This window comes from Equus asinus, chromosome 9, assembly GCF_041296235.1.
Source record: "Equus asinus isolate D_3611 breed Donkey chromosome 9, EquAss-T2T_v2, whole genome shotgun sequence".
NCBI classification, from domain to species: Eukaryota; Metazoa; Chordata; class Mammalia; order Perissodactyla; family Equidae; genus Equus; species Equus asinus.
The window spans coordinates 81,645,456-81,659,123 of NC_091798.1; the positions used below are offsets into that span (position 1 = coordinate 81,645,456).

The window sequence follows — 13,668 nt, forward strand, 5'->3', positions numbered from 1 at the left end:
TCTTAACAAAATTCAAAAAACTGGATCAAGACCCTATCACTTCATCAATTTAAAAAAATAAAAAAGAATGAGTTCAAAAGATAGAAGTGTGGATTTTACAAAGTAGATGTTGGTAATTTCAAATTGGCTATAATGTTGATAAAGGAAAATGACACAAACCAAAGCTGCCTATAAACACACCTTGAGATTCTATTTCAGGGAGTCTCACATCAGATTAACACTCTACAAATGTCTTCTGTCCTTTGAGTATTCCCTAACACACACAGGGACAGACTCAGACCCTCCTTAGTCCAAGGGACACCACAAGGAGGTCTTCCCGAGACTGAGAGGAGGGGAGAGCTTCTCTAACAACACCAAATAAAATCAAAATATCTCCAGCTTATGTGTTGCAAGCTCACCTATTCAAGGATTTGTGAAATTTAGACACAGCCTAATAAAAATTCTAAGACAACTGAGTTGTCACAATGTGACAAGAGCATACATTTATATTGATTGGCTTTTCTAGTACTGCCTACTAAATACCAACAAAACCAAAATATGTCCCCCAACATATCAGAAATAATACATTTTCTACTTAGTTCCAAAGGGAAAAAAAAACTTTTATAACTTACGAAAACTCTAAATATGTGACAATCTGTCACTGAATTAAAATAAGTTACAGTAACAAGTGACAATGTATGTATAAAACCCACTGCAGCTATGTGTTAGTCTTCACATACAAAGGCTATTTCTAAACCGGTCAGAGGAAAGCTTTGGCTGACGGGTGCTGATGGCAGGATAGGGCCGGAGAAGAGCCAAAGCTGTGTGTAATCCAAAACTCATTGATATTTAAATTTGGAATGGCTCTTTGAACTTACATTTGAACACGCTGTGAGAACACCAGACTCCTGTTACTTTATATGTGCTCATTCTTATAAAATGTTTGCCTTGTATGGTTAAGGTATTTTCCCGAGGCCCTAATGAGTACGGTACATCACTCTGGAGTAGGGGTGGGGGAGGGTCAATCACAAGCATCCTGCAAATCCACTGCTCATACACACCCTCCCAACAGAAGCAGGACCCGACTGGGAAGGTTTAGGAGACAAGGCAGTAGTAGAGACCTTGTCTCTTGACTTGAGAATGGGAACAAGGTATTCCTCCATACATACACTCTATAGTACTTCCCCTTAACTGAGTTTTATTACAATGTATTGTAATTGGCTATCTAGTTCTTTATATCCTCCATGAAACTGCAAGATTATTAAGAAAAAAATTTATTTTGAAATAATTAAAAATTCACAAGAACGTGCAAAGAAACGTACTGCACTGTGTACACTTCCCCCACCCCACTTCCAACCCCCAGTGTTAGCATCTTACATAAATACAATATCAAAACCAGGTCACTGACATTGATATAATCCATAGAGCTTATTCCTGTTTCACCAATTGTACATGCACTTATTGCCGTTTGTGTGTGTGAAGAGCTGTATGCAACTCTATCACATGTGTGGCTTTGAGCAAGCACGGCCACAATCAAGACACTTAACTGTGCCATCACCACAAGACTCCCTAGTGCTGCCCTTCTGTGTCCACACCTACTCTCCCTCCTCCCCTCTCACCCCTAGCAGCCACTCATCTGTCCTCCATCTCTATAATTATGTTACTTTATGAATGTGTATAAATGGAAATAAGCAATACAGTATCCTTTTAAGACAAACTTTTTTTCACTCAGCATAATTTCCTTGAGGTTCAGCCAAGTTGTTGCCCATAGAAACAGTTCATTAGTTTTTATTGCTGAATAGTATTCCATACCAAGGATATATCACAGTCTATTTAACCACGCATCCATTGATGGACATTTGGGTATTCCCAGTTTGGGGTTATTAGTAATAAAGCTGTTATGAGCATTTGTGTACAAGTTCGAGTGTGAAAATAAATTGCAAGGTTTTTAAGGGGATAAATATTATCTTATTCATCACTATCTCCAACACTTTATACAACACATAGTATAGCAAGTATTCAAAAATATTCATTGAAGAAATGAATGAATGAACCACGAAATTGCCAGAAACGACAGAAAATAAAATAGGACTCATCTTGTGGGAAATACAATTAGTTGGGAGGGAAAAAGTCAGCAGGAGGTCCTGGAAGTTGCACTGGCAGTTTTAAGACTATAGCAGAGTTTCAAAGGACACATACTTCAATTACAATATTTTTTAGTTTGTTTTAAATACTGAGCTTCATATGAAGATGTTGTTTTGGCTAATAAGCTATAGCTGAACTTTTTTTTACAAGCAACTGGGGAGACTTCCTACTCTAGCCAAAATGGACTAAGACGGGCTGGATGTAACCTCCTTCCTAAAACAGTAACAACAATAACAAAACTCTGACAAACTACATGAAACAATAATTTTTAAGATATGGGACATAAGGCAACAAAAAGCAGTGATCCCTGAGAGATGAGAAGCCAAGGAGGAGAATCTTATGATTTCCCCACTTACTGTCTTCAGGGTTTCTCAGCAGCGATCCAAGAAGGGTAACTCAAGAAGAGGCGGGGGAGGTAACCCAAAGGAGGCAAACTCCCCGAGTTGAGGAAATAGAACTGAAAGTACAGGAGAAGGAGGCGGCTACAGGTCACAGGACAGAGCACCTGGCAAGAGCTGCTGCAAAGAGAAAGATCTCCTGAGATTTGCAAAGAGTCTCACTAAAGAATTTAGCAGAGTTCTGATCTGGGCAAACGTGGGAAGTAACTGCCCAAGGCTGTGGGTACTCCCTAACCCTAATAAATGGGTCTAAGCAAAGATCAATACCTGTTAACACCAGAAAAAGAGAGGGAACCAGACGTCTTGCCCAGCTTTCTCCAAGTGACTTTGGTCAAGTTCCTAGTCTTAATTACCAATTAGTAGAAAAGATACAGGACAGAGGAGCTTATTAAACAATTCCACAGGAACGCATCAGCAAATACAAACTATAGAAAGCTCTACAGCACAAGCAATCCAATTTCCTCAACAAACAAGGAAAAATAAATACAGGGGAAACCTGTAGATTAAAAGAGAAGAGAAATATCAACCAATTGCAATGTATGGGTCTTATTTGTATTCTGTTTGAAACAGTAAAAAGCATTTATAAAAATTTATGAAACAATTAGGAAAATTTGACTATTGATTGTACACATTTGATAACAATAAGGAAATATTGACTTTTGAGGTGTGGTTCATTTTTTAGAGTGGTTCATTTTTCCAGTTAAAAAACAAGTCCTAATCTTTTAAAGATACTTACTGAAATATTAAAGGATGAAATGATGCTATATCTGGGATTGGCTTCAAAATAATTTTGGATGGGGGTGGGAAGCAGAAATGGGAGATGATGAAACAAAATCGCCCATAAGATGACAGCTCTCAAAGGTAAGTGTAGTTGTATGGAAGTTCATTACACTATTCTCTCTATTTTTTAATATGTTTGGAATTTTCATAACAAAAATTTGGATAAATAAACTTAAAAATACATAAATACATAATAAATTGAGGCAGTGATTAAGGACTCAGAGGTCACAGCCCACGTTTCTGAAGGAAAACAATTTCTCAGACATAGAGATAGTAGACATGATATATTACAAGGACACTGAAGACTTGATTTGTAGGATTCTCTTAACGGAGGACCTGTTTTCTCCATACAGAACACTGGCTTTTAAGCAAGGATAGATCTTTTTTCTGAAAATAAATCTGGCAGAATGTAAGTGGTTGACTACCTAATTGAAGACACCAAAAGACATCAAAGAGGACCAAAACTGGGTCTCTAAATGTGGTTGTTACTTCTTCCTGTTCTTTTAATAAGGCTGGGTTTATGAGAAGTCTAAGAGAGCGCATGACTGCTATTCTTCCAACAGCATCCTTGCGATACAATTCCTCCAAGTCAGTTTTGCCATTCCCACATATCCTGTTTGCTTCTTGCTCTCAACTCCACTTTCCATTCACACTTTTTAGTTTTTTTGGCTTTGAAGTTAGGGAGAGGAATCTTTGGAGATGTCCAAAATTTTTCTCAAGTCAAATAATTCATTAGAAAATATATTTTATCTAGAATCTGGTTGTTTTGCAGTCGGAGGGACACTCAGTAGCTTGTCGAAGTTTCTGCCAAAAGAAGTCTGCTTTCTCTTCTTAACTTACCCAAATCCTACCCATCCAAAAGGATATGCCCACATCCAATAAATGGAGTTGCTAAGAAGATTAGTGTTATATCTCCGATTTAAAAAATTCCTCATGGGGACTGGCCCCATGGCCGAGTGGTTAAGTTCGCATGCTCTGATGTAGGCGGCCCAGAGTTTCATTGGTTCGAGTCCTGGGCGCAGACATGGCACTGCTCGTCAGGCCATGCTGGGGCGGCGTGCCACATGCCACAACTAGAAGGACCCACAACGAAGAATATACAACTATGTACCGGGGGGGGGGGCTTTGGGGAGAAAAAGGAAAAAAAAAAAATCTTTAAAAAAAAAAAAAAGTTGATTTACTGACTTTTAAAAAATCAATGTAAATTTTTAATTCTCAGGTTTTATTTAGGTAATTAGTCTGGCTACAATATTACTGCACTAGTAATATTATTAAAATATCATTACGCATCCTAATGTTAATTTTCACTACATGCCTATAAAGGCCATGGGAGCAGTTTTCAAATCTGATGTGTGCTTCAGGAGCAGAATCAGCTTGGGGGAATTAAGGCTAGTGAGCGTTTTGGTAGGCTGGTTACATTTTGGGAATTATCTGCAAGGATGTATTGCAGAAATTGCAACTGAACTTTCCAAAATATTTATCACCATACTTAGAACTTTCATTACAGTGTTTTTCTTTTTAGACACAGCCTTGTTTATAACGGCCATTTTCAAAGTTACTACCCCAGGCTTATAAAACAATGTTATAAAGTCTTCCCATCAACAGTATTAAAAACATTCATCTCTGGGAAAATGTTATAAAGAAATTCCACTCCAATGATAATTCAAATATTAACGTAAATATAAAAAATCATATTATGTGGTGGAACACCAAAGGATTAGAAACACTTTGCAAAAGGGTATTTTAATTTCTCAGGAAAGAAAAATACTAGCACAGTAGCCACTAGTCACAAGTTGTCTACGTAAATTTAAATTAATTAAATTTAAACAAAATTCAAAATTGAGTTTCTCCATTGCAGTAGCCATATTTCAAGTGCTCAGTAGCCACATGTGGCTACCAGTTACCACATTGGACAGGGCAGATATAGAACATGACCATCATCACAGAAAGTTCGACTCAATAATGATGGTCTTTGTTAGAGAGACCACTACTGACGAATGGATATGCATATATCAATCTATTTCTATCAAGCCATTTTTCATTTCTCTAAGAGGTTGAATTAAAATTAAATGACTTTTCTGGAAAATCTATATTCTAATGTAAATAGTTAAAATGTTGCCAGAAGCATTGTAGCATAGATTTTCTTTTTCCTCTCGCTACAGGAAGAATGAAATTTCAAAAGATTCTATTTCCTCGGGGCTGGCCCTGTAGCCGAGTGGTTAAGTTCGCGCGCTCCGCTGCAGGCGGCCCAGTGTTTCGTTGGTTCGAATCCTGGGCGCAGACATGGCACTGCTCATCAAACCACGCTGAGGCAGCGTCCCACATGCCACAACTAGAAGGACCCACAACCAAGAATATACAACTATGTACCGGGGGGCTTTGGGGAGAAAAAAGGAAAAAAATAAAATCTTTAAAAAAAAAAAAAAAAAGATTCTATTTCCTCAAGATAGGGAATTAGAACATTAGCCAGTCTTTCCCTTTGATTTGCATTTTCTTCCTTTATAAAGATCTATCCTAACTCTGCTCTGCTGACAAGTTTACCCAGCAATGGCCCAACCTTTATTTTGTGGCAAGGAATTCCTATTTTAGAGGGCAGTACTTCAGGCCTCAAACGCCACAGTTGTGAAGTCTGTTAACAACCATTAAAAAAATCACTTCCTAGCCAGGCCCTTCTACCAGGTGAAGAGGCCGTTACTCTTACACCCTTCTAAAATTCCAGCAAATTCCTTAGTCTAACACAAACTTCTCATCTCTCAATTCAGAAAGATGCATTTTGTAACATATATAAAAAGACAGAAACATGGAAACGCATAAACAGTACAAGTTGACTTGTCATGTGAGAAAACAAAATTGCCTGCGGTTAGACATTGACTATGAAGGTTCTAACTCAGCAGAGAAAATGAAAGAGAGATGTCTTTACCTTTTATGCTTAGCAAGGAACCACGCTGCAGAGGAAAGACAGAAATATAAGAGTAACAAAAGTAAATGAAAAAATATAAAGAACTCCAAGCCACAGGGCTAACTAAGCCAGTTGCATTTAAATGCAACTCCTGAAAACCTTGATGAAAAGTACTATGTCTGTATCTAAAGACTAGATAAATCATATAGTTGATCCAGATGGTAAAAAAAGAGGTCTATAATTATAAGAGTATACAGAAGGTTCTAAGTATTTTCATGAAAAAGTAAACAATAATGAATAATCATTTAGTATTGAAAATAATGTGATGTTAAGAGTAGATGGTGCAAATATGAAAAAAATAATAAAGTCTAGGTAAAGAAATAATTAACGGAATATTCCAAATATTTTAGAAATGGATATTTCTCCAGAATAGCATGTTGTTTAGATACTAAATTTCTACATTAGATTCCATAGTTCCTAAAAATTAGCTAAAACCTTGAAATTAGCTACAGAAACGTACACTAGTTTGGGGGCAAAAAAAAAAGAAAGAAAGAAAAGAGTATGCCCATCTCCCAAACCTTCTGCAGATTTTTGCATCTTGGAAATTGCACTTGCTTTCAAGATTCTTTGCATTGTTTAAATACGTAACCTCATCTCTTTGCTCACTGGCTCACTCCCCCAGCAAGTCTACCATCAAATAAATTGCTATAAATATTTATCAATAAAATATTATTTTCCAAGCAATTTTTTCTAAATTTTTAAAATTTGAAGAGTTTTATTACAATTAGGTAACTACTCCTGGCGTAAGGCCTCTGAAACATTGTTTCTCAGACACTAATGGGTCTTGGAAAAGTTGGAAATTCTCAATTCATTAGGACTTTGAGTAGTTGCTTTGTACCTAAGAACGAAAATTGATCGAAAGGTTGGGACTAAACATAATTTTATGAAATACGATGAAAACATAAGGGCTTTGTTATGACGCATGTTACAATCAAGAACCTGTTTCTTTTTAGCAAGCTCCTAAAAAGTACCTCCTGCATAATTATTAAATAAAAACACTCACTTATTCAGTACTCAGCTAGCTTTTAAACTCTGAATAAGAGAAGTACACAGTGAGAGAGGTACTTACATGGTTTCCTTGGATACTGGATGATGCCATTCAGGTCTATGTTGTTATCTGAAAGTGGTGCCCTGTGGAGAAATGAGGCTTGGTGAGTGGCTGTTTATACATAGTAAGTAAATAGGAACTTTGTTTATTTTACAAAGCATTTTTGATTTTGATCCAGATTTCTTTTTCTCATCATACCCAACCCTTGTAAACAGCAATAATATGGTAGATCAGGTACTGTGCACAACTCCTTTTAACACCACTTAAGAAATTATAATTACTAAGCAGAAGCTCAGAATGTTTTGGCTAAGCACATTACTCCCTGGACTGCTTTACGTACCTTGACGACCAGATTGATGTCAGACATATCAATGAATGCTGCCTGCCTCTCTATTTTCTTTCAAAAGGAATTGTTCTCAAACCATCAATAAAGAAATTAATCTGAAATAGTCACATAAATGACAAATGCCCTTACCTTAATCAAAGAGTATGAGAACTCTAGCTTTAGCCAGCTCCTAAACATCCAGGGTTCCCATAGACATCAGCTGCCATTTTAAATGTTGTAGTGGATTCTAGATTCTCAAGAGGTTAAGTGCTATGAGCATCCAATTTGGACATTCAGTCTCTCAGAACTACATGCTTTCTAATTTTGGTAGCGTGATTAATCCCTCCTATGTGATAAGTTTTAAGCTTCTAATATTTCTTTGGATCAAAAAGAACAAATGAGCTACAGCAAAGAATGGCAACCAACTCTAACGCTTAACACAATTTAATAACCTGAAATGAAGTAAGTGTGTGCTATGTTTCCATTAAGAAGTTTCCAGTCACCATTAATTGAACAAAAACTTGTCTTGTTCCAAGATTATTCTTGGAAATATAATTTTAAAGTCTGTGTGAAATGAGGAAACTTACTTTTTTACCATATGAAAGCAATCTCATTTTTGGGGAACGATTTTTGGATAGACTTCCGATTTGAGATTTTCCATATGAACTAGCAGCGTAGGGGCTTGGAAGGGGGTAGGGGAGGGGAGCAATTCTGTGTTCTTTTGCCAGCACTGACAAAGGTCTGGTTGTCAGTGATACCTTTACAGCTAAATTTACTCCAGAGTGACAGGAACAGGTGCACCTCGGCCTGCCAGACACTTGTGCACAGGGATCACGCATCTTACGGCTTGACGAGCAAGGGGGGAAAGCCTGGGTCTTCATAGAAAAGGAGAGGAGGCAAACGCAGCCCAAACTGGGGGGTTTCTCTTCAAAGCCAGCTGGTCTGGCTTTATTCTACAGGAATTTTTTTACCTGTCAGAGTTTGGACAACAAAGCCCTCAGCAGGTGCTGACGGGTACAACTTCCTGGAGAAGCAGAAAGGCACTGGTGAGTTTCAATTGCCAAAATAAATTTTTTAATTTCTAAAAGTTGGTTTTGTTATCTTGGAAGAGGCACTGCTGAGGTACCTGCATTCAGAAAGCTGATGAGACCATTGGAATCAGAGCCAACTAACCTAACAGTGGGTTTGCCTTCTGTAGAAGCAGAGCTGGTACCATTTGACAATTTTTTAGATTTATTAAAAAAAGTTTCTTAAAGGAAATATGTTATATTTTTAATGTTGATCTCTTTCATTACTATCTTCAATCTCTGAAGGATGAAGAATTAATCACATATATTATACTAGACTATTTAAATAAACACATAAATATCATTTTGCCTCTTTTTATCTAATTGTCATAATCTATTATGAACAAAATGTTATTTTTCAATAAATCTCCAAATAAAAATGTGAAATGGTACATGCTCTTTTCAAATGTTTCATATGCTATTATTTTTTATGTGTGCATGGGACACGAACATGTTTAGAGAGAATATGAAATTAATTTTATTTTTAATATATTTTTTAAAACGTATTGCACAGAATATTTAATAACTAAAAGTGGTGAAATTTTCTCATAACTTTGCAAAGAGTTTCTTTAGAGAAAAATCTTTGGGATAAACAACCAAGATAGTACTAAGTATGTTTTTACGTCATTGATTTCCAAAATTAGTACATTTATATATTTGGTATTTTTATTTTGTGAATTCAAAAGTTTAGGCAAAAATATTTTGTTCAGAATAGGATTTTAATTAATGCATAACATGGAAAAGTGAGACCACATGCTAGGACATATTTTTAAAAAGTGATTCTATTTCAAGGACTCATTCTTTTAACTATACTTCACAGCATTTCTCTACAAATTGTTGTATTATAACAAATTGAAAACATTTATTTAAACAAGTAAGGAGCTCAAAGCTAGGAACCATACATAGTAAACATATGAAACCATTTTAATAACCAAATACCATATTCACAAGCAACACGGGCTAATGAATGTAAAAGACACACAGCATACATTGATCAAGAATGCTATAAATTATTATGCATAAAATCAATTTTCTGGGCTGTGGGGGGTAGCACTGGTACTTATGAAGAGAAAGGCTCCTACCAATATAAATTACTAATACTACGAGGCAATTGTTTTAGTCTGATGATCCCATAAATAATTTTCAATCTACATGCTTAATACATAATTGTTTAGTGGGAAAATAATAAGATCTGACTTTTTTTAATGACCACCTCATCTAAAACAATTTTCAAATCAGTGATGACATAGATATGCTACACATTTATAAGTATCATATTCTTTTAGACTGACTTAATTGTTGTTTAAAATTATGAAATATTTCTGATTTAAAAATTACCAGAAATGATCCACCCAACCAAAAAAACTAATATTTTTAAAACACAATCTTATCTACATTTTAACGGACTCATATTTTAAAAAATTAAAACCCAAATCTGATTTTCATTAGAAATTATGACATGTAGAATACGGTTCAGAAAATGAAAGTATATTGTATTTATTAAAAAGGAATATATTGTAGTTTTAAACTGCTATTTTTGTGTGATATTTCGTCATCTTCATTACATTGATTCTCGCACCCGAGTAACCAGGGTCACTGAATTTTTAGATAACTTGTCTCTTAAAGACTGAGTTTGTATTCCATGCACTTGATAATTTTTTATTTATCTAGTGTGTTAAATACTATAACCCTAAAGAATCAGAGCACTTGCTTTTCAAAATGACTAACTACTGCGAAACTGAACGCACACTGAAGTCAACTTCAGAATTATACTTTTAAGTTTTTATGCGCGTTACTCTTGACTTTAATTATTACATAGTTTGTCATTAACACTAAGTATAAGCAATACAAAAGCTTCTTCCAAACTATTTTTTATGACTCGTGAATGAGTTCAGTGTGACTGAACCCATTCGAAACAATGTTAGTTACAACCCAAATACTTCTAAATAACTAAAATTTATCATTTCAACTATGCCCTGCATTGTGGGCTTAATCTAAAACTCTATGATTTTTTTCTTTTAATTATGAAAAGCTTGAATACTTAGTTTGACATGCAGCTACATTTGTCCTTTCTGATAAAACTTCAACTTCTGTGCCACAAAAATACCTCCTTCATTGTATGGGAATGGTTTCTTTTACTAATTCTACAGAAATTATGGCTTAAAGTTGCAATGACTCATACGGGCCCTAACAGTTTAATCTTAAAACATACGCATTTTAAGCATCATTTGCAATACATCTTCGTATCTTAAGTACAGGTTATTTATAGCGGAGAAAAATTGAGTTTTCTCCTGTTTCAGAAAGACACTTGATAAACATTTTGTTTACCTTACACATTCATTGGGAAAATCTTGATTCCCCCTGTAACTAACTTCAATAAACTATATTGTGAATATCAACCTACTTAATATCAGGACAAAGAAGTTTCCAGTTAAAATGGTTTACTTGTAAGTATTTAAAGAAACAAAATATTTTGGCAGCTTTACACATATCTCCTCATTGACCAGCCACATGACTGACAGCTGTCAACTGTCTGTGGGCCAAATGTAACCCAGTAAAGATAAAAATTACATATTACTCATCCCTGTTGATGATACCTGGTGCCAGTAGTTTTGCAAATAGGAATAACTAGACTGTAGATATAAAGAAGTAAAAGGGGAATCATTTTGACCGCCTACAATTTCTCCTTTGTCATCAACTTATTTCCCCTTCCTTTTCTTATTTATCCACTTCTGTCCATGTCCATATCTCACACCTACAAAGAGTTAATTTCCTTAAAGGAACTTCAGATGCATGTAACAAGTGTGTGTCCATGAAAATACTGAGCAGCCAGGTAACGATGCCCACACATTTCTTTCAACCAAATCTTCTTTTGAGCTCATGGAGTCTTTTCTTTGTGGGAAACAGTCTTTGAAGCTTTCAATTCCTCATTTTAAAGAAATTGAAACAGAAGCACAAAAATGAAATTTACCCAAGGTCACCAACACGAGGACATGGATGCAGACTCGGCTCTGGCTCCCGACTTCACATCCAGTGATGTTTTTCTTTCTGTTAGACTTTAAACATGTGGATTGTCAAACTATAAGTAAAAAAAGGAGCACACGGAAAATTAATGTGACTTACATTCCTCTGGAGAACCATTTTCAGTTACCAAACTTAAACACTTTATTAGAGAAATGCGCAGTTTTATGAAAGCATATTAAAATGTAGTTTAAAAACAAGAGCATAAACACATTAAAATATCTATTGTATAAATTCTTTTTTAGATTCTCTTTACCACTCAAACTAATTTCCAAACTGAAAAAATTTCTATTGTACATGAAATAGTAGAAATAAAAAATAATCAATGGCAGTGATATATGTTTGGAAGATGCACGCAGCAATCAAAAGTTCAGATTGAAAATTTTTTTTAATTATTAGGTGATAATTAAAAATACCAAACATACCGAAGCATAAGCACAAGCGTAGAAGTGTAGTACTCAAGTGCAGAATACATTAAACAGTTCATATAACTGTTCATAGAACAGTCGTATAACCGACTCAACAACTAGCTAGCTTCTGTGTGTGTGTTAATTACCAAACCTCTCTGGACCCCAGAGGCCTCATCAGCAAGTGATTCCTAAGAGCTCTGAAATTCTATGACTCAATAAACCTGTATTAATATAAATATCTGATATTTATTCAAATAATTATTAATTATAGGAATATTTTATCTTGCTATAATATAATTTGTTGACAATGCTGCACAACATACTGATTCGGTCAAAGTCATGAAAATCCATTCAAACGAAATACTTAATTCTTTTCTGACCCTCCAGAAAAGAAATTGTTTAGAAGATATCTATCACATTCTGAATTTTAAAATGTTTATCTTAACCCTGGACTTTGGAGCTATATTTGCTGTAAGAAGCAAATGAATAAAAGAAAAGAGGGTGGGGAGCTTAAAACCTTGATTTAGGATACAGGAGAAAATTGTGGACAAGGGTTTCCCTACAAGGGATCCACCTAAAATAATCTCCAACAGCTCTATGATACCATTTAGGAACTAAATTGTATATCTAAATTGACAAATGTATTTGCTTATTCTATTACATTTAGTCCAAATCAACATTAGTCATTAATCAGCAAACCATTTAACAATAGGCAATAACAGTATGCAAATCAATTGCAAGCAAAATAATCAGTAAATAATATCCATTTCTAACAATTGTGAAAGACAGAGGTGTCAAAGCAGAATATGCAAAAATCACAAGAGTCAAATAAATTCAGTCATCTGGCTGCATCTCAAAGGGATGTTGTTGAAAGTGAATGACTTATCCCTCGTGTGCCTTTGAAGGATCATAAACGTCTTCTCTTTAGAGTTGAAGGGTGCTGTCCAAAGAGAACCAGAGCAGGAGTAGGCAGCTCTGAGTCGTAGACTCTGTTTCACTGCTTAGTAATTTTGTGACTGAAAACAAGTCATGTAACCTCTGGGAAGCTACTAAAGGGATGAGACTCTGCTGGGCCACGTGTAAACCATAGGGAAGGAAGTTTTAGTTATCCAATAGAAGCTGTGCCCTCTGCTTCCTGTGAAGTCTCAAAAGGATTCTGGACCATATTGGCGGGTTCCTGCCTGCAATGGCATGCCCTGCGCTCTCGCTACTGCTACAAGTAGCCTACCATGTCGACATTCCAAATAATTAAAACTAACACCAGTATTTAGCCTGTGAAATCAGTGGGTAAAACAAAATCACTTTTTAATACACAACTGACCAGCTGGCCATATTTTTGCCACTTGGGTACCCTGGTAACAAAACATGAAATGTCTCCCCCTCAAAATTATATTATCACACATAGCTTTGAACTTTTCAGTATGCTCCGTAAGGCTGAGTTGACACAAAGGACTTAATGGTCATTTAATGTTTTCTGTTTTATAAAATGGGAGAAAAAATTTTTAAGTGAAAAAAATATTCACCACACTCACTGCC

At 35.5% G+C, this 13,668-nt stretch overlaps 1 protein-coding gene across 23 annotated transcripts in view; it reads left to right on the plus strand.

Annotated features, from left to right (window-relative positions):
• The first annotated feature begins 8,423 nt into the window (after nt 1–8,423).
• The window catches only part of MEF2C (myocyte enhancer factor 2C), a 166,402-nt gene continuing 161,157 nt past the window's right edge, over nt 8,424–13,668 (plus strand). For 7 of the 23 annotated variants that reach the window (XM_070517826.1, XM_014857053.3, XM_070517810.1 and 4 more), the window contains exon 1: nt 8,459–8,680. The gene's annotated coding sequence lies outside the window, so the exon portion shown is untranslated. Of the gene's footprint in view, nt 8,681–13,668 lie in introns of all 23 variants that reach the window. The other 16 variants (XM_070517793.1, XM_070517806.1, XM_070517820.1 and 13 more) reach the window with 7 other exon arrangements.